The 27,434-nt window shown below is 44.7% G+C and overlaps 1 protein-coding gene and 1 long non-coding RNA gene across 2 annotated transcripts in view; both read left to right on the forward strand.

The window, feature by feature from the left end:
* PLB1 (phospholipase B1) overlaps nt 1–27,434 on the forward strand; it is a 169,512-nt gene that overhangs the window by 10,578 nt on the left and 131,500 nt on the right. The window lies entirely within an intron of this gene.
* Nucleotides 912–20,078, forward strand: LOC116668921. Its single transcript, XR_004326213.1, has 3 exons — nt 912–1,032; nt 2,355–2,505; nt 19,952–20,078. It is a non-coding gene; the product is annotated as an uncharacterized LOC116668921 (long non-coding RNA).

Below are 27,434 nucleotides of genomic sequence, written 5' to 3' on the forward strand. Positions count from 1 at the left end.
GAAACCTCCGGCGCAGGCCAGACCCCCGTGAGAGCTCCATACAGGGCAGTCTCTCTCCTTAGCCAGCCAGTCACTCATCTATCAGAGTCAACTGCCCACTCCAGAGGCAGCCTGGCCCCAGAGGTGGTCTGACCACGCTGTCCTGGGTTTACACCTTCCGGGGGCTCCCTGTCTGGAAAGAGCATCTCAGCTCCTTCACAGTCTGGCTGCCCTTCGTTCTTCAAGCTCATTTCTCGCCACCTCCCCCTGCACCCTCTCAGGAACTACTTACAGTTCTTCAACCCTCCCCCCTTTCCCCGCCCTCTTGCCCCGCCTTCTTGCCCCGCCTCCCAGCTCAACCTCCGTGCCTTCCAGCACGATGCTCCTTCCTCTGCCTGAAACTCCCTTCGCCTCCCTCCTTCTGGCTCCTGCCTACTCCTCCCACGCCACTCATCACAGACACCCCTCCCCAACCTCCCCTTCCCTCCTGGGGGCGCAGTCTTTCCTGACACTCCCTCTGAATGGCACCGTGCCCCCAGCCTCTGGTCACATCTCCCTCTGCCCCCTGCACACCTACACTCTGCAGTGGAACTGTCTTCCCTTCTATGTCCGAGCTCCCAGGGCCTTCCAGTCCTCTCTCCCTCCCCAGTGCCTAGTCTGGTGTCCGAAACACAGTAACAGCTCAGTAAACAAGGGTTGAAAGACTTAATGACTTACTAAATGAATGACTTCTCCTGGATACGGGGACCAGTCTCATAAATGAGTCACTGTGCCTTGTCCCCACCCACTGACCCGGGTGAAACACTCCCCGTGATGATGTCACTAGTCACCCTTAATTCTCAGAATCACCCATGCTTTCTTTCTTCTCCTTTTGGTCCTATCTGCTTTTCATCCCCCTCCTCCTCCTTCTTTTCCTTCCTCCTCTGCGGGCAGCACATCTAAATAAGGCTATGCTCCCCCTGCCCGGGGCCAGCTGGGGGATTAATTGTCACAATTTTCACCAGGTTACACTCTTGGATATTGGTGAGAGAGAGTCATGAAATCGATCCCCAGGTGAGCAGGTGGGACGGATACGATTCTTGTGGGACACCTCGAGTTAGACAGACACAGAGACCCAGCAGGAAATGTGGGACCCTGGTGCTCTTGAGTTAATTGAGTAGGACTCCCCCCAGGAATCTCGGGGCACATGGGTGAGGGAAGGAGGAGGGTGTTTGACTGATACTTGGGCCAAGAAGAACGGGCATGGGGTGTGGGAACCTGGCAGGTTTGGGCCCTTAAAGCCTCCATATTCTAAGGCATCCCTGGTTCCGGTGTGGGTGGTGAGGGGGCACCATCCTGGCCCATACACTCATGCTGTGATCCCTTGGGGAGGGCAGTCATCCTCCTACAACCCAACTCAGACCATCAGGTAGGCACCCAGAGGTGATGCTCCATCTGTGAGCCCCTGCCAATCCCAGGGGACACCTCTGCCCCTTTCGTCTCATTTTCCCTCCTTTGGCACCCCCTTTCCTTTTGCCTGCGACTCCCCTCCACTTCATTAAATGTCATGGAGGTGTTTCTGGCTTAAGTTATGAGGCGCTGACCATTCAGAACGTGCCTCTAACACTGCCTTTTTCCAGCTGTGTACCTTTCCCATGAGAGTGAAGAAATAAGTTAGGACCCTGATTCTGGAAAACTGACATTTATAGAATCATGACAAGAACAGATGGGATATTTATGAATCTTTAAAAAAAGTACCACAAACATCTGAATAGAAGGCAGCTTCTGAGGCTGGAGAAAAATAAGATTATAATGAAAAAAATGACTGCTACCTCATGTATCTGGTGGAAAATGTATAGCATGAATTGACCTCGAAGAGTTGGTTTGTAAATAAGTAAAAGTAAGTAAACCCAATAAGGATAGATAAATCAAAGGATGCTGCTTGCTGGGTTCTTAAGGGGTAGAGGGGCACCAGCTGGTCGCACGTCTCCAGCCCCATCTTCTCACACTGCATTCCAGTCAACTCCTTGTCTGTTTCCCCACTGGCCAGTGAGCCTGGAGGGCAGGGGCTTTATACAGCATCTCTCTCTCAATCCCTCACGCCTAGCCCGGGACCTGGAACTGTAGGTTGGGTGATCATATAATTTATCCTCCAAACTAGGACACTTGAAGGGTGAAAGGAGGCTATTAATCTTTATGTCAGCACAACAGTTGTAATCTGGAACTAATGAGTGAATGAACAAATGAATGAATGATTCTTTAAAAGGTTGAGGCTGTTGGCACTGAGGCATCCATGGCTTCCTACATCCACTGATGTCACTGTCAAGGAGAAAATTCACCTGCGTGTATCGTGTGTACCATAACGCAACTGGCTCATCTTTATTCTTCTCTTGCAGACAAAGAGTCTCCCGCAGACGATGCTCAGAGCCTCCTCCGCCGTGAGCTCTGCTCTCTTAGGTACCAGGCACTGAGCTAGGCGCTCTGTGCTCTTACTGCATTTAATCCTCCTACCACCCTTGCGAAATAGATACTTGTTACCTTTTGCAGGTGAGTCAGCTGAGGCTTAGAGAAGTTCAATAACATGCCTAACGTCACACAGCTACCGACATCAGAGCTGCGGCCCAGGCCCGTCTGTGGGACACTGAAGCCCGTGGTTTTAATAGTCCCCAACCTGCTTTTGTGTGGCCTTAAGACGCAGGCCTGCTCTCTCCTGCTCGGTGCCTCGGTGCCCCAGTAATACCAGGTTCATCAGTTGGAGAGGAGGCCTGGGGGCCCGGGGACCGGGGAACAGAATGGGAACAGAGAGTTCGCCTCCGTGAAGGCCAACCTATGTCTGACTGTGGGGTGAATGGGGCAGTGCCCAGGCCAGGACAGTGAGCTGTGGGCTATTCATGGGTTACAAGCCACTCCCACCCCCACCAGTGGAGGGCTGTGGAATTTTCTCGAGAATGGCCTGGCCATTTTTCCAGAAGGGCCTCCTGAGATCCAGCCCCAGCCCATCAGGAGAGCAGGCCCAGTGATCTGAGGTCTCCAGCTCAGGGTGGACCAGGCCACACCCAAGAGCCTGGGGAGAGAGGCTGGCAGGGGCCTGGCCAGCCTGAGATGGAGGAGGGGAGGACAGTGCCAGGACCCCTCTTCTCTCACCAGCACTACTCAGGTGCTCAGCTGGGTGGCTGGGGGCAGGGGAAGGAGGTGGGCCAGGCCAAGTGTAGGCCAGGGAAGGGCTCAACCATGGCTCTGCTGATCACTGTCCCCCACCTGACAGCCTCTGCCTGTGACTCAGACAGGCCTTGTCCCGTGGCTGCCAGCCCAGCCTCATCCTGGAGGCTTTGCTGGCCAAACACAGCTAACTGGCGCCCTCTAGTGCCTGCCTCTCACGGCCCAGTTGCCCGTCTTGGAAACGGCACATCACACACAGCTCCACTGAGCCAGTCCCGATGGACAGTCCCCAGACCTATCATATACCTCCCAAACAAGGACACTTCTGAGAGTGAGAGGGGGCTCTGTTGATAATGAGGTTGGGACAGCAGACAAAACGGGACTGTCCCAGGCAAGTCAGGGCATCTGATTGCCCCACCCAGATCAGAAGCATCCCCTCCCCGTTGTAGCTACCAGAACCATCTCTGGGAGGTGTCCCATTTAGGTAAATGAGACCCCAATAGCACGAGGCCTGGGAGAGTAGGTGGTCAAGGAACGTGTGATGGATAAACAATGATCAGCTACTCTTGGTGGTGGTAAACACCAGTTCCATCTGGGCAGCAGGCAAGCTGCATCCAAAGCTCCGTGTGAAGCAGAAGGAGGGCTCTGGTTCTGGAATCTGGCACAGAGCAGGAGGGCTGGTCGGGGGGCTAATGGAGTGAACCCCCACACATCAGCCTATGACTAGTCAAGACATCCCTCCTCCTGCCATTTTGGGTCTTGCTGGGGCAAGAGAAGGACTTCTTGACTGGGTGGCCTCTTCCTTCTTGTTTTGCCGGTGGGACCTCTGTCTCCCAGGTCGTCCTCCTCATACCAGCTTCCAAGATGACCTCTCTTCTGCTGGGCGCCCTTGGTGACTAACACAGCAAGTGTGTGGGCCGCCGCCTGTCCTGGCTTCCACCCTTCCCCCTCCATTTCCTCATCACCGCCTCGTGGCTTCTTGGGGCAAGGCTTCAGGGAGGTGTGATAATGCTGACTCCGTGGGGCACCCTGACGTGGGCTGATGTAAGGTGGCCGGCATCTGTGACCCCTGCACCCAGTAGGTCCCAGCGCAGGGACTACGTCTTACCCTCGGGGAGCCGGCAGAGCTGTCATACATGCAGATAAACCTAGTGGAAAGCCCACGGGCCAGAGCCAGGGCAGAAGGACCAAAGCAGGCTTGGGAGTGCAAGAGGGGATGGTGCCTTAGGACCAGAAAGCCCAGAGAAGACCCGGCAGGATGGGAACAAAGGGTTTCCACAGGCGGATGTGGGGGGAGGGGCCTGCTAGGGCGCAGTTTGCAGGGAGCTTAGGGGAAGGGCTCTGGGGTGGCACTCTGTGCATGTGTATAATTTGAAGAGACATGTAAGTGAATTTTACAAAGTCAGGCAGATTTAGGGGCTGGGCAAACTTCATTTTGAAGAGTTCTTGGCCTAGGGATGACTGGGCAGTTCTGGTGCCTTGTGTGGGAAAGGGAAGAGAGCTTGGAGTTGGTTTTTGTGTTCCTCAAACCAGTTTGCCCACATCCTTGGCATCTGTGCTCAGGGAAGGACTTGTTTGGAGCCGTTCGTGTCTGGGCCTGCGGGGCAGAGTGCCTACATGAGGCCAGCGGTCTTCCCAGGAGCTCCCCCAGGGTCACTGGCCACTGCTGGAGTGGCCGGAGCGTCCGGCTCTGCCCGCTGTCCTCCTCCTGCTCCTCGCTCACCCCACCCGTGCCCCGCAGCAGCTGCAGTCCGCAGGTGCCGGCCGTGGGCTCAGCCCCACACAGGCTCCCGCCACAGCAGCTCTGCTTTCTGCGCCGCCTTTTCTCTCCCCGGGGCCCTGGCTCTAACGTAAGACTTCCTTCTCCTGCCCACACGAAGGGCTCTGCACAACCAGCCACAGACACACAAGCACTGGGTCTGGAGGAAAATACCCTGGGTTTGAGATCAGGCTCTGCCGTTTACGAGCTGTGTGGCCTTGGGCAAGTCAAACTCTTTGAACCTCAGTTATCTCATCTGTAAACTGGGGATAATGACACTCGATGGTACTTATCTCATGGGGTCGTCATGGGGCTGCAACGCGTGATGCACGTGCAAACACTCTGCATGGGGCCCCGCGGATGGGAGGGATTATTATTGCTGGGTTTATTTTTTCATAATAATGTGTCAAGTTCCAGTGTAGAGCACAATTTTTCAGTTATACATGAACAGATATATATTCATTGTCACATTTTCTTCCACTGTGAGCTACCACAAGATCCTGTATATATTTCCCTGTACTATACAGTATAATCTTGTTTATCTAGTCTACATATGCCTGTCAGTATCTACAAATTTTGAAATCCCAGTCTGTCCCTTCCCACCTCCCGCCCCCTTGGCAACCACAAGTTTCTATTCTATGTCTATGAGTCTGTTTCTGTTTTGTATTTATTTATTTATTTATTTTAGATTCCATATATAAGTGATTTCATATGGTATTTTTCTTTCTCTTTCTGGCTTACTTCACTTACAATGACATTCTCCTGGGACATCCATGTTGCTGCAAATGGTGTTATGTTGTTGTTTTTATGGCTGAATAGTATTCCATTGTATAAATATACCACCGCTTCTTTATCCAGTCATCTGTTGATGGACATTTAGGCTGTTTCCACGTCTTGGCTATTGTAAATAGTGCTGCTGTGAACATTGGGGTGCAGGTGTCTTTCTGAAGTAGGGTTCCTTCTGGATATATGCCCAGGAGCAGGATTCCTGGGTCATATGGTAAGTCTATGCCTAGTCTTTTGAGGAATCTCCATACTGTTTTCCACAGTGGCTGCACCAAACTGCATTCCCACCAGCAGTGTAGGAGGGTTCCCTTTTCTCCACAGCTTCTCCAGCATTTGTCATTTGTGGACTTTTCAATGATGGCCATTCTGACTGGTGTGAGGTGATACCTCCTTGTAGTTTTGATTTGCATTTCTCTGGTAATTGGTGATATTGAGCATTTTTTTCATGTGCCTATTGATCGTTTGTATGTCTTCCTTGGAGAATTGCTTGTTTAGGTCTTCTGCCCATTTTTGGATTGAGTTGTTTGTTTTTTTCTTATTCAGTCGTATGAGCTGCTTATATATTCTGGAGATCAAGCCTTTGTCGGTTTCATCATTTGCAAAAATTTTTTCCCATTCCATAGGTTGTTGTTTTGTTTTACTTATGGTTTCCTTTGCTGTGCAGAAGCTTGTAAGTTTAATTAGGTCCCATTTGTTTATTCTTGCTTTTATTTCTATTGCTTGGGTAGACTGCCCTAGGAGAACATTTTTGAGATGTATGTCAGGTAATGTTTTGCCTGTATTTTCTTCTAGGAGGTTTATTATATCTTGTCTTTTGTTTAAGTCTTTGATCCATTTTGAGTTTTTTTTGTGTGTATGGTGTAAGGGAGTGTTCTAGCTTCACTGATTTACATGCTGCTGTCCAGTTTTCCCAACACCATTTGCTGAAGAGACTGTCTATTCCATTGTATATTCTTGCCTCCTTTGTCAAAGATTAGTTGACCAAAAGTTTGTAGGTTCATTTCTGGGCTCTCTATTCTGTTCCATTGGTCCATATGTCTGTTTTTGTATCAATACCATGCTGTTTTGATTACTGTAGCTCTGTAGTATTGTCTGAAGTCTGGGAGAGTTATTCCTCCAGCCTCTTTCTTTTTCTTCAGTAATGTTTTGGCAATTCTAGGTCTTTTGTGGTTCCATATAAATTTTATTGTTATTTGTTCTAGTTCTGTGAAATATTATTATTGCTGTTTTCATACCACACACGGCCCAAACAGAACAGTCACCCAAGAACAGAAACACTGCTGAGTGCAGCTTAAGTGCTTGGCACTGCTTCTTTATTCATTCAGTCCTGTCTAGTGAGCCTACTGTGTGCCAGGCACTGTTCCAGGCACGTGGGCTATACAAATATGGGCCCCCACAGTCTTGGGAAGAGCTCCCCCACACCCCAATCTATCCAGCACACACTCTGACCTCTCTTCTGCATCCACAAATCTAGCCTGAGAGGCCAGGCAACTTCAGGCAGCTAGGAATTCTCTTCCTAAGTACCTCGCAGTTACCTGATGACCCAGCAGAAGCCCTTAAGTGGATAAACAAGGTCATTCCGATACTTGCTGGAACACTCAGATTGTTATAGCAAGAACAGAGCACAATCATTAAGTCTAATGGCCCATTTTACAGATGAGACAATTGGGGTCCAGAAAAGTTTAACTGCCTTGCCCTCTGTTACACAGTTGGTCATTTATTCATTCAGTCAACATTTATTGAGTTGTGTCATCTTCTGTGTCATCTTCTAGGAACCAGAGACAAGGCTCTGCCTTGGTTTTGGTGTATGTGAGCAAGTAAGCTAATTTCAGGCAGTGATGAGTGCTAGGCAGAAAATGGGGTCTCTAGATAGGGAGGGGAGTGCATAGGGGTTAGGGGGGTTAGGGAGGTCAGGGGAGGCCTCGGGAAGGGCTGGCGTTTAAGCTGAGAAAGCAAGTATAAAGCTTGAAGGACTCCAGTGATCCCCTTCCTCCACTTACAAGGCAGAGGACTGCCTCTCCATCCCTGCCCTGTGGGAAAAAGAAATGTCATCAGAAGAGAAAATGAAGGGCGAATAAGGCTTTCTGAGCCTAAAGCTGGGCAGCTGTGGCCTAAAGAGCCAGGTGGTCCTCTTTGTTACGCAGAGCTCAGGGAGTCTGAGGCTGCTTTTGTTTTTTGATACTTTATTTTTTAGAGGAGTTTTAGGTTTACAGCAAAATTGAGCAAAAAGTGCAGAGAGTTCTCGTATACCCATGGTTGACAGATACCCTCTGCGCTCCATGTGCACAGCCTCCCTGCCATCACCATTGCCACCAATGCGGTATGTCTGTTACAGTCCACGAATCCACATTGACATGGATCATCCCCCAGAGTCCACGGTTTACCTTAGGGCTCACTCTTGGTGGTGTGCACTCTATGGCCTTTGACACTTGCTTCTGTCCTCATAATATCAGACAGAGTAGGCTCACTGCCCTAAAAACACCCTGCGCTCTACCTATTCAGCCCTCCCTCGCAACCGCTGGCAACCACTAATCTCCATCGTTTTGCATTTCCTGGGATCTCACAGAGTTGGAATCATAGCACATAGCCTTTTCAGACTGGCTTCTTTCACTTAGTAATTTGCACTTAAGTTTTCTCCATGTTTTTTCATGGCTTGATAGTTCTTTTTAATGCTGAGTAAAATTCCTTGTCTGAATATAGGGGCTCCTTTTGTTTGGGGTTTGGGTTTTCATTTGGGCTTTTATCTAGCTTTTTCTGCAGTAAGTTCAGCCTGCAAGAATTTCCCTCTTCAGTGGTGGGGGTGGAGCAGGGATGTCGCTGGAAAGGATGTGGCCTCTCTGGGCCCAAAGGCTGCATCACCCCCGGTCTCCAACAGGTGGCCACACCACCCTGCTCTGGCCAGCTTCTAGCCAACAATGACTGCGGGACAAGGGCATCTCAGGAGATTGTGTGAGGGAACAGGGTAGAAGTGGTGGCCCGTCCCCATGGGCCACCTCTTTCCCCTTCCGTCTCCCCAGGCAACTCGGGTAGCTGAGCTATAGTTTTTGGTCTGGGGAAGGGAGAGCACCTGGAGTATTTTGCCATTCCCATTCTTCAAAGAAAGAGGTTCTGGTGCCTGGCCCTCACACAACGCTGTCTTCTAGAAACTTCCAGTCATCCTCACCAAGGGATCTGATCCTAAGTAATAGTTCCCTGTGCAAATAACCCCATTTACATGGTGGGGGAGCCCCCCTGGGGTAAGGAGAAAGGATACTGGTATAGTCTGCTCTTAGAACCAGCAGCCTAAAGGGGAAAATATTTCTGGAGGAAGAGGCTGCTCCTTTTGTCAGTAAGATGGAGCCACGACAACTGTGAATACGTACAGAAAACGTGGGATATCCACACAAAATATTATCCAGCCGTACCCAGGAATGAAATTCTGATAAACTGATAAATATGAATGAGCCTTGAAAACAGTTTGCAAGGCGAAATAAGCCAGACAGCCAAAGGATGGTCATTGTGTGATTCCACTTATCTTACATACCCGAACAGTTAAATTCATAGAGACAGCAGTTAGGATGGTGGTTGCCAGGGGTGGGGTGGGGGAGGAGGGCGATGGGGAGTTATTGTTACTGGGGACAGAGCTTCAGTTTCAGATGATGAAAAAGTTCTGGAGACGGATGGTGATGATAGTTGTACAATATTGTGAATATACTTAATGCCACTGAACTGTACACTTAAAAATTATTAAAATGGTAAATGTTATGTTAGATATCTTTTACTGCCATAAAAAAAACTCAAAAAAAAAAGGTTGAACCAGGATCATAAAGTGCACAAAGCCCACTGAGTTCTTTCAGTGTTGTTCCTACAACCCTGCTCTGCAACAGTCACACATGGAGCCCTGCAGCCCCAACCCAACACCTCAAGGAGGGGGACCTCCCTACCTTGAACGAGCATTGACTCTTAAGCTGAAAGCCCTGAGTTGGTGCCTAATCGCTGAGCCTCAGTTTCCTCATCTGTAAAATGGGGGAAAGAATGCTCGCCCCATCCAACTGTCACAGGCTCGCTGAGCTTATGTACATGGAAGTGCTCGTAAATGCCGAAGCACTCCGCACAGATAAGGCATCATTAGCAATATTGTCCTCACTGCCGCCCTTGGTCATTGGCTCCCTTTGGGGACAGCTCTAATCGTTGGAAAGTTCAGGCAGAACTGTGAAGTAGCAAAGGTTGCTCTTGGTATCACCTCACCTCTTAACGCACGTCTTAGGGTGGCCCTCTTCATTTGGCAACTTCATGCTCCATTCCAACCCTCTCTTATCTGTTTTTTTTTTTTTTGTCACTGATCTTTTTAATAATCTAACATAAAAATACTAAATTAAATAGATAGCCTGGTTTTCTAATAGAGTCATTTGCTATTTCCACAGTTGTTACTTTTAAAAAAAATTACAATTCTGGGTCTTTTGAGTTGTTGCTGTTTCACTTACTTGGATTTCAGGGAGAGAGTCAGGTCATCCCAGTTACCTCACATAATCCTCTTATAGTAGAAGCTGAAGCACAGAGAAGTCAAGCCTCCTTGGGTTTGACCGTGAGCAATGCTAACCTCCTGTCTGTGTCTTGTCCCTCGGGAACTGTTAGGGAAAACCCACTTCTCCTGTGTGTCTCCTTCACTGTCACACTTCTGTCACACTCACAGTTCTTCTGATGCCAGATGTGTGGGTTCCCCCCTTACACCAAAGAATTTTGTGACACCAGCTGGATGTCCTACAGTTTAATTTGGAATTTAATTCAATTCTGATGCTGTCTCCCTGGGGAGAGCAGGTTAAGCGCCACAGGTTAAGAGCTTAGTCCCACAAAACTGCTCCCCGCCCCACTTTAGATGCCACTTGCGTGCCCAGGTTGTCACATGCGCTGCTGACTGATTCCTACAACCCCCCGCTCCTTGGGTTTGACTAGTTTGCGAGCGTGGCTCACAGAGCTCAGGAACAGGTTACTTACTGTTTGCCAGTTTATTATGAAAGGGTGTCCGCAGCAGCAGCAGCGGGGAGAGATGCAGAAAGCAGGGCATGTGGGAAGGGTGTGGAGCTTCCGTGCCTCTCCGTGCACGCTCCTCTCCCAGCATCTCCACGTGTCCACTGACCTGGAAGCTCTCTAGACCCTGGACTCTTGGGATTTTTATGGAGGCTTCATCACATAATGATCAATCATTAACTCTACTTTCCCTCTTCCCTCTCTGGAGAACGCAAGGAGTGGCTGAAAATTCCAAGCTTTCAATCATGGCTTGGTCTTTCCTGGTGACCAGCTCCCATCCAAGAACCACCTCATTAGAAAAGACACTGCAATTGCCCAGGAAATTCCAAAGGATTTAGGGACTCCACATCAGAAACCAGGGTCAGAGACCAAATATTAGGACAAAAGATGCTCCTGGTGCTCTTATCACTTAGGGAATTGCGAGGGTTTTAAAACTCTGTACCAGGCACTGGGAGACGAATAGATAGAGGTATAGATATTTTTCTATTATCTCTTAAGAACTAGGGTGCCACCTCCTCCAGAAAACCTTTCCAGATACTTCCTCCCTCGTCCCTCACCTGAGCCAGATGGGGTTTGGGGAGCTGTGTGATGCAATGAATGTGTAAGTGAAATTATAAAGACCTGGTTTGAATTCTGCCATCATTTACCGTGCATGTGACCTTGTCAAACCTCTCTAAGCCTCAACATCTCTCTGTAAGTTAATAGCAATCAATTATTTAACAGGAGAGTAATGAAGATTAAATGATCTAACCAACACTTTTAGAACATGGAGGGCACTCAATGAATAAATGTTTCCTTCCTCTGAACTCTCACAAGCTCTTTATCTGAGCTTTCAGCCTTGTGTTATAGGTATTTGTGTCACTCATTCATTCAACAAACATTTATCTGAATATGAAGACTATAAGTATTATGAAGAAAACTAAAGATAAGGGAGGATGGTTTGGAAAACCTTCACTGATAAGGCATCATTTAGGCAGAAAATTGAGGGAGTGAACCCTGTAAATATCAGAGAAGGATGTGGGGGGAAGAACAAGGTTCCTGAGGCAGGCACATGCTGGTGTGTTTGAGGAACAGCACGGAAGCCAAGGTGGCCAGTTCAGAGTGAGCTAGAGAAGGAGGGAGGAAGAGCAGAGAAGCAGCAAGGGACCATGTGGCCTGGGGCCTTGGTCGACTGTGGCAAGGACTCTCTTTGCTTCTTGCTGAGGTGGGAAGTCAGTGGGGAGTATTGAACAGAAATATGAAAGAAATGACCGAGGTCTTAAAAGGATCGCTTGCACTGCTGTGTCCTACGTCATTGAATTACCGTCACAAGGGTAGAAAGAGAAAGATTGTGTAGAGGCTATTGCAATCATCCAGGCAAGAGATAATAGTGGCTTGGACCAGGAAGGCAAATGGAGGTAGAAAGAATGGTCGGATTCTGAATACATACTGATTTGAAAGTAGAGCAGAGATTACTTTCTGGGGAGTGAGAGAAGGAGCTAACCAAGGTTTTTGCCTGGGGACTGTGAAGACGGAGTGCCTATCACCAAGATGAGGAATGTACAGGGAAAAACAGGTTTGGGTGGGGCAGAGTGGGAAGCTGGAATTTGGTTTTGTATTTACCCGGTTATGACTATTTCCCACGCTCTTCATTTGTTTCTAATGACCCAAGTTTCCTTGTACTGCTTTCATTCAGTCTGAGAACTTTCTTTAGCATTTTCTGTAGTGAAGATCTGCTGATGGTGACTTTTTTAAGGTTTTCTTTATCTGGAGATATCTTTATTTTATTTTTAGTCTTCAAGGATGTTTTTGCTGGGTATAGGATTCTGGGTTGGAAGTTTTTACTTTCAGTACTTTACAGATGTTGCTCCACTGGTTTCTGGACTCTGTTGTTTCTTTTCTTTCCTGTCCCCTACACTTTTTTCAGCTTTATTAAGGTATAATTGACAAAAGTGTTAGGTATCTAAAGTATACAGCAGGATGATTTGATATATGATACATTGTGGAAGAATTGCCTGCATCAAGCTGATTAGCATATCCATCACCTCACATATTTACCTTTTTTGGGGGGTAGGGTGAGAATATTTAAGTTTTCCTCTCTTAGAAAATTCCAATTATACAATACAGTGTTATTAACTTTAGTCACCATGTTACATATTAGATCCTCAAACCTTATTTATCTCATGCTGAAAAGTTTGCACCTGTCTACCAACCTCTCCCTATTTCTCCTACCTACAGCCCCTGGCAACCCCTATTCTACTCTTTGTTTCTATGGTTCTGAGCCTCCTTTATTTTAGATTCCACATATGATATCATGAAATATTTATCTTTGTCTGTCCGCCTTATTTCACTTAGCATTATGCCCTCCAGTTTCATCCATGTTGTTGCAAATGACAATTTCCTTTTTTTTTTAGGGCTGAACAAAACACCATTGTATGCATGTACCACCCTTTCTTTATCCATTCATCTGTTGGCAGACACAAGGTGTTTCCATACGTTGGCTATTGTAAATAATGTTGCAATGGACATGGAAATACAGATATCTCTTTGAGATAATGGTTTTGTTTCTTTGGATATATATCCAGAAGTGGGATTGCTGAATCATATGGTAGTTCTATTTTTAATCTCTTGAGGAACTTCTATATTGTAGTGACTGTACCAATTTACATTCCCAACAATAATACACAAGGGTTCCCTTTTCTCCACATCCTCATCAGCATTTTTCTCTTGTTTTATTGATAATTTCCCTGATGATTGGTGATGTTGAGCACCTTTTCATGTACCTGTTGGTCATCTGTATATCTTCTTTGGAAAAAATGTCTATTCAGGTCCTTTGCTCATTTTAATTTTTTTTATTATCGACTTTTTATTAAGATTATAAATTTAAACAAATAATATGAACAGTTTTACCCAGTGATATACAGTTCAGAATGCACAAAAATACAAGGGAATGAGGGAGAAGAGCCAGGAAAGGAAGGGATGGCAACTTGTTTTGGAGTCCACATGGTGCTGATGGCAGAGAACCAGAGGAGCTACAGATGAACCCCACCTTTTTACAACAAAAGGTTCTAAATTAAACAAAATCTATTGAGCTGAAGACACAGGACAGGGTTCTCACAGGCTCGAACAATGCTGGATTCATGAAATGCAACCGAAGGCTGAACCAGGACAGTGCAACTTAGAAGCACACACACAAACACCACATCTGACCAGGAACTTCCCTTTGCTCATTTTTAAATTGGGTTATCTGGTTTTTTGCTATTGAGTTGTATGAAATTTTTTTGTATATTTTGTATATTAACTCCTTAATTGGATACTGGCCTTCATTGTTTCTGATGAGAAGTCAGGGTCATTTGAATTGTTTCTCCCCCCTATATGTAATGTATCTTTTTTTCTCTGGCTACTTTCAAAATTTTCTCTTTATCTTTGGTTTTTAGCAGTTTGACTACAATGTGCCTGTAAGATGTTTTCTTTGTATTTATCTTGCTTGGGGTATACTGGACTTCTTGAATCTGTAAATGTGTATCTTTCCCAAATTTGGGGGGAAATTTTGGATATTATTTTCTAATTATTTTTCCTGTCCAATAGTCCCTTCCTTTCCCTTCCAGGATTCTAGTTACACGTGCTGGACATTTTGATAGTGTTTCTTAGGTCTCTGAGGTGCTATTCATTTTTTTCCCAAACTTTATCTCCCCTCTTTCTTCAGATTGGATGCTTTATACTGATCTAACTTCAAGGTCATTGACTCTTTCCTCTGTTGTCTCCATTCTGTTGTTAAGCATATTCAGTGAATATTGTATTTCAAACATTATCTTTTTCAATTCTAGAATTTCCATTAGTTTTTTATAAAATAGAGTTTATTTCTCTGCTGAGGTTTCCTATCTTTTCTTTCTTTTTTTTTGCCAGTGCCTTCACTTTCTTTTTTTTAAACATTTTTTTATTGAGTTACAGTCATTTTACAATGTTGTGTCAAATTTCAGTGTAGAGTATGATTTTTCAGTTACACATGAACATACATATATTCATTGTCACATTTTTTTTTTGCTGTGAGCTACCACAAGATCCTGTATATATATATCCCTGTGCTACACAGTACAATCTTGTTTATCTATTCTACATTTTGAAATCCTGGTCTGTCCCTTCCCACCCCCCTGCCCCCTTGGCAACCACAAGTTTCTATTCTATGTCTTTGAGTCTGTTTCTGTTTTGAATTTATGTTTTGTTTTGTTTTGTTTTAGATTCCACATATGAGCGATCTCATATGGTATTTTTCTTTCCCTTTCTGGCTTACTTCACTTAGAATAACATTCTCCAGGGACATCCATGTTGCTGCAAATGGCGATATGTTGTCAGTTTTTATGGCTGAATAGTATTCCACTGTATAAATATACCACATCTTCTTTATCCAGTCATCTGTTGATGGACATTTAGGCTGTTCCCGTGTCTTGGCTATTGTAAATAGTGCTGTTATGAACATTGGGGTGCAGGTGTCATTTTGAAGTAGGGTTCCTTCTAGATATATGCCCAGGAGCAGGATTCCTGGGTCATATGGTAAGTCTATTCCTAATCTTTTGAGGAATCTCCATACTGTTTTCCACAGTGGCTGCACCAAACTGCATTCCCACCAGCTCCTATCTTTTCACTTATTACAAACATATAATCCCTTTCCTCATGAAGTATAGTTATAACAGCTTACTTTAAAATTATGATCTGCTAAATGTAACATCTGGGTCATCTCAGAGTCAGTTTCTGTTGATTATCTTTTCTCTTGAGTATGGGTCACATTTTCCATTTTCTTCATGTTGAATATTTGGGGGCGTATTCTGGACACTGTAAGTTGTGGAGATTATGGATTCTGTTACACAACTCTCCTAAAATGCTGGTTAGTTGGTTTGTTTGTTTTAGCAGGCAATTAACTTGATTGGATCAAAATACAAACTGTCCCTTAGGTCACAGTTCAAATCTCAGTTCGGTTCTTTTATTCTTATCTGGGTATCTTAAGCCTGCCTCATGTGGTATGATTCAGAAATAAACCAGAGATTTGGACAGAGTTCATACATAAAATGTATGTTCTTCCTCTCTGGTTCTCTCTTTTCCTAGATACCCCACCTCACTTTCTAAAGGCTGTGGTTGCCTTAAACTCTCTCCTTTGAGTCTTCAGGCCAATAGGACTGAAATTTTTCTATCATTTTATCTGTCCTATGTGACTCTACTAAGGCCTGCTTCAGGCAAAAAACAAACAAACAAAAAACAAAAACAAAAATGGGAAACACATCCCATGCATTCCCTTTTACCAAGTGTTGACTCCTCTCCAGAAACTGCCTGCTTTTGTTCACTCTCCAGGGCCTTCAGGTGGTTGTAGATTTCAAGAGTTCATAGCTGACATCTGCAGGAGTTTGTTTCATAGGCGCTTACCACACTACACTGTCAGTAGTTACGTTTTGGTCACATTAAGTTTGAGATGTCCATCAGACATCTAAGTGGAGATGTTCAGTAACCAGTTAGATATGTACCTGAAGTTCTGGAAAGAAATCATTCAACATTTGACAGGATATAGATGATGTATAAAGTCATAGGAGTGGGTAAAATCAACCAAGATGTGAATATACCTTTAGAAGAGGAACAGATCCAAAACCAAACCCAGGTGTACTCAGTGTTTAAAGATCAGCATGATGAGGAAGGATTAGCAAGGCAGATCAGGAAAGAGTGGATAAGAAAGGAAGAGAAAAACCAAGAGAGTGTTGTTTTCATTGAAATCCAAGTGAAGAAAGGATTTCCAAAAAAAGTCAGGGTAGTCAACTATATCATATGCTGCTGATAGATTAAGATGAAGATTAAAAACTGACTGCTGGATTTAGCAACATGAAAGTCATTGGTAAACCCAAGAATAACTGTGTTGTTTAAGTGGTGGAGTCAGAACTCACTGAAATGAAGTGAGGAAATAAGTCCAGGAGAATGGAGAATTTATCAAGGAATTTTACCATCAGAGAGAGAAGAAAAATGTGATGGAAGCTGGAGAGGGTTATGAAGTCAAGAAGTTTTGTTTTGAGTTTTGACATCAGGAAAAAATGTACCATGGTTTGCTAAAGTAGGAAGTAGTTGAGAGGGAATAATCAATGTGTTGGATGAGAGAGGAGACAGGACCCTGTGCACATGTGGAGAGTTGGTCTTAGATAAAACTATGAGCAGCTCATTCATAGCAACTGGAGGCAAGAAGAGAAGCTGTTGGGTATTGGATGTGATGCGGGTGGGAAGGACTATTATGAGAGGACCCAGAATAGGGGGAAGTTAAAAGAGGCAGCAGGACAAAAAAGAAATCCTCTTCATTTCTTATGTTAGTTTGTGTTGGATTTTGTGTTGCTTAAGACCAAAATCATCCTAAGTGATAAATATAGTTATTATGAAGCCTTCAAAAATGAACTTTCATAGACCAGAGCATTATTATTTATAAGAAATTTCTGCAAAGTAATGAACCTTCATATTACTAGACAGACCAGAAGTTCTGGGTCCAAATGGGTGTTTGCAGTTCTTTCACTTATTTCTGGGAGGTAATTCCAAAGAATATTGTCATGCCTCAGAATATCTTTAGACTCTATTTTGTTCTGAATTACTTTAAAAGTCTGTGTTCCATGTTTTGAATACTCTCAAAGATGACAAATGGTCTTTTGTTGGTGGATTTGGTGTTGGAAGTAGATATAAACTAGTTGGAGTTTAGTCTGGTAAATATCTTTTTAGATCAAAACCTGTTCCATAGGAAGTTCAGTGCAGCCTGGCGCTTTGGCATGGAAAAGAAAACAGTTACCATCCAGAGTTTGTCCTTTTGGAGTAAAATGTCACCTCTTAGATCCCTCTTGGTAAGCCTGACCATTCAACCTTATGGAATATTTTCAGCAGACACCATACTGCTGATGTCAAGGAAAATAGTCAACGTGAACTTCATTTCTGATGAGCAGGAAGTTAAATTTTCTACTTTGAGGTACAGATAATCACTCAGATGTGTGTGAGGCAAGAGAACTACAGAATTGCTTATCTTTCACAGCGAGTCTGCATCTTTCTTCCTCTCTTCCTTTTCTTTCTCTCTCTCTCCTTCACCCCTTTCTCTCTCTCACTTCCCCTCTCTCCTTTCTTTATTGAGCTATAATTGACCTACAACCCTATGTTAGTTCCAGGTGCTCAGCATAGTGATTTGATACTTCTATACATTACAAAATGATCACCTAGTAAGTCCAGTTAACATCTGTCACCATACAAAGATATTACAATATTATTGACTATATTCTCTGAGCTGTGCATTTCATTCCTGTGACTCATTTATTTTATAACTGGAAGTTTGTACCTCTTAATCATCCTCACCTATTTCACCTATCCCACCCATTCCCCTCTGCTCTGGCAACCACCTGTTTGTTCTCTGTATCTATGAGTCTGTTTTGTTTATTCATTTGTTTTGGTTTTCAAATTCTACATATACGTGAACTCATAGGGTGTATGTCTTTCTCTGGCCTGCTTATTTGACTTAGCATAACACCCTCCAGGTGCACCCATGTTGTCACAAATGGCGAGATCTTATTTTTTATGGCTGAGTAGTATTCCATTGTATATATACACCACATCTTCTTTATTCATTCATGTACCATTTGAAACTTAGGTTACTTCCATATCTGGGCTATTAAAATAATGCTGCAATGAATATAGGGGTGCACATATCTTTCAAATTAGTATTTTTGTTTTCTTTGGAAGATACCCAGAAGTGGAATTGCTGGATCTTATGGTAGTTCTATTTTTAATTTTTTGAGGAAACTCCATACAGTTTTCATAACTGGCTGTGCCAATTCACATTTCCATCAACAGTGCACAAGGGTTCCCTTTTCTCCACATCTTTGCCAACACTTGTGGGGTTTTTTGTTTTGTTTTTTGATAATAACCATTGTAATAATTGTGATTTTGATTTGCATTTCACTGGTAATTAATGATGTTAAACATCTTTTCATGAGTCTGTGGGCCATCTGTATGTCTTCTTTGGAGAAATGTCTACATATTCAGGTCCTCTGCCTATTTTTTAACCTGGTTGTTTGTTTTTTGGTGTTGAATTGTATGAGTTCTTTGTATAGTTTGGATATTAACCCCTTATAATAAGGGGTTTACAAATATCTTCTCCCATTCAGTAGACTGCCTTTTCATTTTGTTGATAGTTTCCTTTGCTGTGCAAAAGCTTTTAATTTGATATAGTCCTATTTGTTTATTTTTGCTTTTGTTTCCCTTGCCTAAGGAGATATCCAAAAAAATATTGCTAAGATTGATGTCAAAGGGTATACTGCCTATGTTTTATTCTAGGAGTTTTATGGTTTCAGGTCTTACATTTAAGTCTTTAATCCATTTTAAGTTTATTTTTGTATATGGTGTGAGAAGGTAGTCAAGTATGATTCTTTTGCATGTGGCTGTCCAGGTTTCCCAACACCATTGATTGAAGAAGCTGTCTTTTCTCCATTGTATATTCTTGCCTCCTTTGTCTTAGATTAATTGACCACATAAATATAAGCTTATTTTGGGACTCTCTGTTCTGTTCCATTGATCTATGTGTCTGTTTTTGCACCAATACCATACATGCATTGATTACTGTGGCTTGAAATCAGGGTGCATGATACCTCTAACTTTCTCTTCTTTTTCAGTACTGTTCTGGCTATTCAAAGTCTTTTGTTTCCGTACAAATTTTTAAATTATTTGTTCTAGTTCTGAGAAAAATGCCATTAGACTTTTGATAAAGATTGCATTAAATCTGTATATTGCCTTGGGTAGTTTGGTCATTTTAACAATATTAATTCTTCCATTCCATGAGCATAATGTATCTTTTCATTTGTTTGTATCATCTTCGATTTCTTTCATCAATGTCTTAGAGGTTTTTTGTTTTTGGTTTTGTTTTGAGTACGGGTCTTTTACCTCCTTGGTTAGATTTATTCCTAAGTGTTTTATTCTTTTTTATGGAATTGTATAGGGGTTACAAAAGCACCTAGCAGCTTGTAATAAAGGAGTCATCTTGCTCAGGTTCAAATCCTGGCTCTACTATACTAATTGTTTGACTTCAGACAAGTTACTTAGCCACTCTATGCCTCAATTTCTGTGTAAAACAGAGATATTAATAGTACTCATCTCGCATATTTTTTATCAATCAGGGTTTAGTGCAGAAAGTAGCAGAGAAATAGTTTCTGCCTTATTCTCACATTACAAAATTCAAGCAAGTATCTCTAATTGGTGGAAACTAATTCATATTCAGAGCCTCACTTGCAAACTGCTTTCTCGCCTCTGCAGTAGGAAGGCACTCAGAAGGAGGATGCTATGGGACCTGAGGAAGCCAATCCACACCTCCCAAGTTACCATCAGGATGATGTGAAATGATGTATATGAGAGCTTAGTAAATGTTCAATAAATGTCAGTCATGGTTACTTTCAGCACATAGCTGGTGCTTGAAATATATTTGTTTATTCATTCATAATGGAACAGAATATAATCTATTCTGTTTACGCAAAGAACAACCCTCTACCTCCATGTATTATGAACCCAGGTTTTCCCGCAGCAGGTCTGAGTCTCCCTATTTCAGTGAATGTCATTCAGGCTTTAGACACTATGTCTAGTCTACTGTGGAGTGTTGCTGCCCTTTATTGAGAAAACACTAAATTATTTGAGATAATATATGTAGAATGTTCTGAATATCTCTGGAGGAATACTTAGGAAACTGATGGCAGTGATTTCAATGGTGTGTGCAGGGCTAGGGGTGGGGGTGGGAATTAGTCAGGGGAAGAGAAGGGAGGGAAACTTGCATTTCACTTGCAGTGAGAAGGGTCAATATTCTCTTGTTCCTTTGAATTTTGTAATATGTCCATATATTACCTATTCCAAAAATTATAGAAAATTTAAAAGTCTTTGAAGCATTTGCTGATTTATCATTGGCATTCAACTTCAAAACAAGCCCATCCTAGTGTCAGGCTGCATGAGCCATAGCATCCTGGTTTTTAATGTCCTTTTAGGGCACTCATCACAAATCAGAGTGGGTAGAAATGGGTTGTTGACAGAACAATTTCCAACATGAAAGGCAACAGGCATTGTACAAGTCTGCCCCCACTCCTGTTCTTGTGAAATGGTGTCTAAACAATCTGCTCCAGCCCTTAGATGAGCTCCAACAGGGTACTTCTGCCCTACAAATACTGATGGCCGGGTGTCTTCCAGAAGGGTCCTTAAGGAGCAGCTGTTCGTGGGAGGCAGCTACTGGGGAGAACAGTTCAGCATAGCTCTACTATAGACCACACCATTGCTCTTATTTCTGAGTCAGTTCCTTCAGTCTGCAGATAACAGTAAATGATTATTTACTATTCAACAGGCTAAGTAATTCAGGAAACTATGAAGAGGGGCTAGGGGTCACGTAGCTAATTCACTGCCATAGCTTGAGCACTTAGGTAATCTTAGGGGAAAGGCATCAAGGGGCTGAGATAGAAGGGTCCAGGGAACAGACACTTGGATCTTTGGGTGACAGGTCTGTTTACCCAAAGGTCTGGTCATGGTATAGACTCCAGTTGCTCAGTGGGTGAAGAAGTTTCGGGCTTAACCCTGGGGAGAGGTGAGGAGTATGATCAATGAAAGTGCCAAGATGGTGGCTGTCATCATGACAGGCATGTCTACAAGTGGCAGGACACTCGGGGGAACAGTCTCATCTGAGATTGACACCATCTTCTCGAGGAAAGTCTAGGATCAGCCTGTGCATTCTGCCACAGTGTCCTTGATCGGTGTGTGGCTGTTGGCATGACTGACGCCATGTTGGGCCTTTACAGTTTCTCCTGTCCTTTGGCTGACCCTACCCAGGACTGTACTGTGCAGTGAATCACTTCTCTGTCATAAAGGGCTTTGTAGTTAATAGATGTTGTTTAATAACCATTAGGACCAGGTGGATTCTATGCTCTGTTTGTCCCCAAACAATGATGAAGACCTTTCCTGACACACTCCCGGCATCCACAAGACTAGTAACCCATTCATGAATCTTAACTTAGGAATGCGTATCCTATTTCCAAGCCCCTACCGCCCACCCTAGGTTAACTATAAAATTGTCCCAGTGGCCCCTTGGCAGCACGGAGTGCAGCTGCAAGTGCTTCCGGATCCTTGTCTGCCTGATCCAGACCCCACCCTGGGAGTTAAGTTACTCTAGAATGAACTGATTCATTGATTATATGGAGCTGCCTGCCTCATCTTTCGGTTTCAAGATGCCTTCTCAGTTTAGTGGTACTTTCGTTCCTTCTGTCCTCCATCAGAGGTTGGTCCAGGAGGTTGGTTTATATTCACCAATTTCACATCCTAACTCATTGCACATACATATATGATACATACACTCAGGCATTATTGAAATTAACCTTTAATGAAAAAGTTTGTACTAATTACATCATTAGTTGTGATGCATTCTGATTTTTTTTTTTTTAATGCTGGTTACAACCAACCAAACTGATTTCATAACCCACCAATGGGTTGTAACCAGCAGTTTGGAAAACACCACTCTAACAACATAAGCTAATCAGCTTTGGTCTGTCTGATTCTCAAGGGTGGTGAGCCGCACAATGGTCCCAAGAAGTCTCTTACACAACTGATTATCTTGGCATATCTATCCATTCCCAAAGATTTGCACGTACGAACTTCAGAGCACAGTTATGTAAATGTACACTTTGTCCTTCTTGACCTGACCTCAGACAGACTCACCTTCCTGACACTGAGAGACATCGTGCTGAGTTCACCTCTTCATTCCTTGGTTCTCTGATCTATGAACCCAGCACTCCACCCCTCCTGACTCGGTCCCCATGGAAGATTCCTGAAGTTAAAATATTTGAATCACAGAATGTCAGGGGTGAAAGAGACCTTAAGAATCATTGAATACAACCACCCTTTTGATGAATCTCAGTGGACTCCAGTCTCTGCTTGCATTTCTCCAGAGACAGCGAGCTCACTACTTACATGTGCAGCCCCTTCCATCCTTGGGCACCATTGATTAAACAAAACTCCATCTTCCTATGTTTCCATTTGTTATTTTTTTTGCATCAAAGTTAGTCAGTGTGTCTTCTTGCAATAATGCCTGGCACATAGTAAGCACCAGATAAATATTTATTTCTAGTATTATTAGCAGTGATTGTATCAGTGCTATTTACAGTAGTAATAATTTAGCCCTTTTCTCACACGACCGCCCTTCCTGGGTTCAAAGGAAGGCATCGCATTGCCTGGGTCCTCTCTTTCCTCTGCTGAACACCCCCAGCTCCATCAGTCCTTCTTGATGTAGTGTGATTTCCTGCCCCTTCACCTCCAGCTCACCGTCCTCCTGACGCAGGTAGGTCTCTGACTGGTCAATGCCTCTCTGAAAACACTAGCCTTCAGAAATGGCCTCTGGACTCCTGCGTGGAGTATGAGGGCAGAGAACAGAGACTCTCAACTCCCGTGACCTGAGTGGTTGGTGGCTAATAATGCTGCCCAGGATTTTTAATAGCCCACATCAGAGCAGAGATGGTCCTTCAAGTGCAAATACTGGAGGGAAGGCATCCCACCCCCTAGAGCATGTTCCCTTGGGGGAAATGCACCAGGTGGTGTCCTGGAAGGAATGAGGCCAGGAGGCATAAGGAGAGCCCACCCAGGAAGAACTAAATATTCAATAGCTGCCCCAGGGAGTCTCAGCCGCAAGCAAATCGCAACAAATCTCAAGTGTTTCAGGGAATGAGTGGTGGGAGCTGCGATGGGGATGGGCCACGAGCCTCACATGCTCCACGTAAGGGAGGAGGGACTTACTCTGCTCAAGCCAATTATCACCACGCAGGAATGTGGGCCCTCATCCAGATCATCAACTTCTTCCAGAGAAGCCAGAAATTTGAAGTTTTAAATAGAGAATCATCTCATTTTAAAATGTCAACTACTATGCAACTACTAAAAATAATAATAAAATAAAATAAAATATCAATGAATTCAGCATTAAAAAAAAATTTGTGTCAGGCAACAGTGTCCAGGCTAGACCAAAGCCCCATGACCCTCAGGTCTCCTTCTCTCCCTGCGGAGCAGGGGGCCTTGGGGGCTGGGGCTCGGGGGAGCCTGGCCCACCCTCCTCTTACTTCAGTCTCTACAGATAGTTCTCAAGTCACTGCTGGAGCCAGGATCAAACCCGGGAAAACAGCTCTGTTATCTGAGCAGCCAGAGGGAGCTGGCCTGCGCTCCTGGGCGGTCGGAGAGAGCAGTTGAGCCTGGTGTACCAAGTGGAGGAAGGCTTGAAAGGAGCCTCTGCCCACACTCCCCCCCCCCCTCCGTGAATGAATTCTCTGTCCCTACAGGGGGCGGGAACATTCCTGCCTTGTCAGCATTACCGGCTGCTCGGAGGAGGAGGGAATCCGGCTTTCCTTGGCCTCTGGCTTCCTGAGTGACTTCAAACTCTCCTTCCTAATAACTGTATTTGCTTAGGTATTTGCAAAGTAGTGAACATGAAAATGCTTTTGTGTAATTTCAGATAGAAAACATGCAAGACAGGGTAAAAACGTAATTGCTTATCCTAAAATTTTTGGCTCATTGTGAGATCCACAGAATCACGGACTTTTAGAGTAAAAAGGGGCCTTTCAACCAGCTAACCAGCCAAATGAGAAAAACTGAGGCAGAGGGTAATTTGTTTAAAATCTAGTTGCTGGTTCATAGTTCCTTTGTTTCAGGTCATCCTCCCTGTGCTTTGCGTAAATGAACCCCGACTGCTCCTCAGCCCAACCCACCACTCACACACTTCACAGCTGGACTGATCAATGAACTCACTTTTGTGAGAGTTTCGTATTTCACACCAAGTAGAACATTTGCATAAAATATTAATCAATTTTAAGATACAATTTTATTTGAAAATAGTAATAAAAATATTAATAAAGCCTTCATTTATATGTAATACATGAAATAATGTGAGTCCCCAAAACTTTTAAAAATTCTTCACAAAGTGCAGAATTTGAAACCTGGCGGGCCAAGTGAATTATAAACTGTTTATGCTGTTGCCACATGGTGTTACAGCTTTAGCTAGTAAACAGAAACTACTACTGTACACAGTCAGGATTGGTTTTAATTTGCATGAGCTTTAAAATGTGCAGGTTTTCAAAATGCATTTTCCACATAAGATGAATGGCCTGGTACTCCGCTGAACAGGTTTTATTGTTTTCCCAACTGGATGAAACCTACTTGGGTCTAAGACTCCTGGCGATGTGGGAGACATCTCTGGCTGCCTGTCTAATAGCCATTACTCCTTTCTACCTCGGGAGCAGAATCCCAATTTTGCTTACATATTGATCAACAGTATGCTCAAGGAAGATGGTACCAGCCCTCGGAGATGAGTCATGCTTGATCTAGGCCAGACATGGTAATCCCATCTTCCTGAAATGACCCAGTTCTTCTAAGTGAATCCTGGGGAGGAGTCAGCTAGAGACCTCTGGGAATGATTTCCTCTGACAAAAAACCAGAAGGACATGCACCAAAACGCTGTGTTTCTTTCCTGCCTTTGGACATTGTTATATAAACATGGGATGCTTGGAGATGTGGCAGCCACTTTGCAACCCTTAGGGAAAGCAAAGATCATCAAAAAGAACACCTATATGCCAGACCGAAAGATGTGGTTTATGGTAACAATAAAGGGACAGAGAAGAAAAGGGAAGAGGTATAGAAATGTGAGGTTTATACGGCCAAACCTCCCAGCGAGTCAGGACCAAAGCTGGATGACATTGGGTTCCCACTCTTGGTCCCTGAGCTCTTTCCCCAGCACTAGTGTTGTGAAAGAAACACATGTAGGAGAAGAGGGCACTCTGAAGGCATGGGGATTTGAGGGACCCAGAGTGTCCTGTGCACACTGAGGAGAGTGTGGGACACTCTTGTGTGTGCTTTGGGCACATGTGCTCTGGAGAAGACACAAGAGGTTCACTGTGCCCCATAGTCATGTACGGAGTTGCATGATAATGTGGAAACCCTCCTCCCCTTGGAAATTAAGCCATTATCAACTCACTCAGTCATTTTACTAATTTATAAAATGCTGACTTTGGGCCACATCCTGTGTTGCTTCTTTGGGGGATGCAAATAAGCAGAACCCAGCCTGGCTGCCCTTTTGGAGTTTGCAGTCCTGGATAGGAATGGAAATCAAACTCACAAATAATTAGGAAGCAAAATAGGACAAATCAAATACCAAGTAAAGGGCCCAGGCAACCAGGGCTTGTGGGTTCAGAGAGGAAAATGGTCCCTGGGACCTGGGTAGTCGGGGAGGGCTGCCTGGTGGGAAGGACAAGAAGGAGTCTGATGGTGGAGGTTTGGTGCCTGGAGGACAGGAGACTGAGATTCTCAGACAGAGGTTGGGATATCAGAAGAAGGAGGCTTCATCTTACTTCTTCCTTGCATTAATGGGAGAAGCTTAAATTTGAAATCTCAGTCTGCATCCTAATTCATGGTTTCATTTATTTCAATAAATTTTTATTGAGCAGCTACTGTGTGCCAATATGTGCTGGCAATTGGGGCTATAGAGAGGCCCAGGAGCTCTGTGTCTGTGTTGGGACAGCAAAAGACTGGGGATAAGTTCTTCTGAGGGGGAGACACATAGTACCACCAGGCCTGGCCAGAGGAGGGACACCAAGGACGGTAGGGGGATGGCAGGGTGGTTTTTCAGAGGCAGAGATGGGAATTTATCTTGGGGTTCTAGAGAATCTGCTAGGCTGGGGAGGCTGCTGGCCTACTGATGAACCCATTCCCCACTCAGCTTTCCAGGAAGGTCCAGTCCCCTTGGCCAAGAGCTTACCCTGTCTCCGTGTGTGGATGGTACCCCTGGGCGGTCTGATCATTTCGGTCTGTCATCCCAGAGGAAGAGGGGTTGAATAAGGAAAGACTCTGCTCTGCCACTCAAAACAGATTCTCTTTGCCTTGAGTTGTCTGGACATCTGTAAGTTGACACCTATTGTCCTGGGATGAGGAAGGCGGTGGCAGGGCTGCACCCTCGGCACTGTCTTCCTCTGTAGGCCGAGCTTGAAGGTTGTTGGGAGGAGGTGGGCAATTGTGAGCTGCCTTGAGAGCCTGCTTCTCTCTCACTGGGGACCACCAACGCTAACATCTCTACTGGATGGAGGTGGCTCCATCTGAAGTCAGCTGGTGGGAGAGAACACCACGGGCCTTGGGAAGGAAAGTCCCAGAGTGTGGTATACCATCAGCACAGCACACAGAGATGAGGCCATGTTGATGGGCACTCCTGGTGAGGCAGGACCCACTTGGGCACAGCTTCTTTGGCCATTGTTGGGGGTTTTCTCTGCTCAGCTAGGCCTATTCCTACCCAAGATCGTCGTGTTGAAGCGACAGGAGGAACTGAGAAGTGGCAAAAGTGGCCCAGTGCATTGGGATGAGGTGTGTGACCGGACGGTGAGCTAGTTTTGAAGTGGGAAGGCACCTGCTGGTTTTTGTTGGTTTGGGAGCATCTCCAGCCACAGGGAGGTGTTGGACTTCCCTAGGATGGGTCATGACGGGTCCATCCTCATTTCCATTCAACAGATACTTTCTGCGTAGGATCCAAAGGGTCACAAAAAAAAGTTCCTGCTTTGGGAAGTTTGCCACCTATAATAGTTGGCCAATGTGGGTGCTGACAGAGACACCCAAAATGTTCTAGATCTTCAAAGGAGAGTGAGATCACAGCTGGTAGGAGGGGTCTGGAAATAAGCTCCCAGAGTAAACATTCCTGAGTCTCTGTTGGGAGTCAGGTGCCGCATCGATCACTTCGTACACCAGGCTTCACCTC

Source organism: Camelus ferus, chromosome 15, assembly GCF_009834535.1.
Source record: "Camelus ferus isolate YT-003-E chromosome 15, BCGSAC_Cfer_1.0, whole genome shotgun sequence".
Taxonomy (NCBI): domain Eukaryota; kingdom Metazoa; phylum Chordata; class Mammalia; order Artiodactyla; family Camelidae; genus Camelus; species Camelus ferus.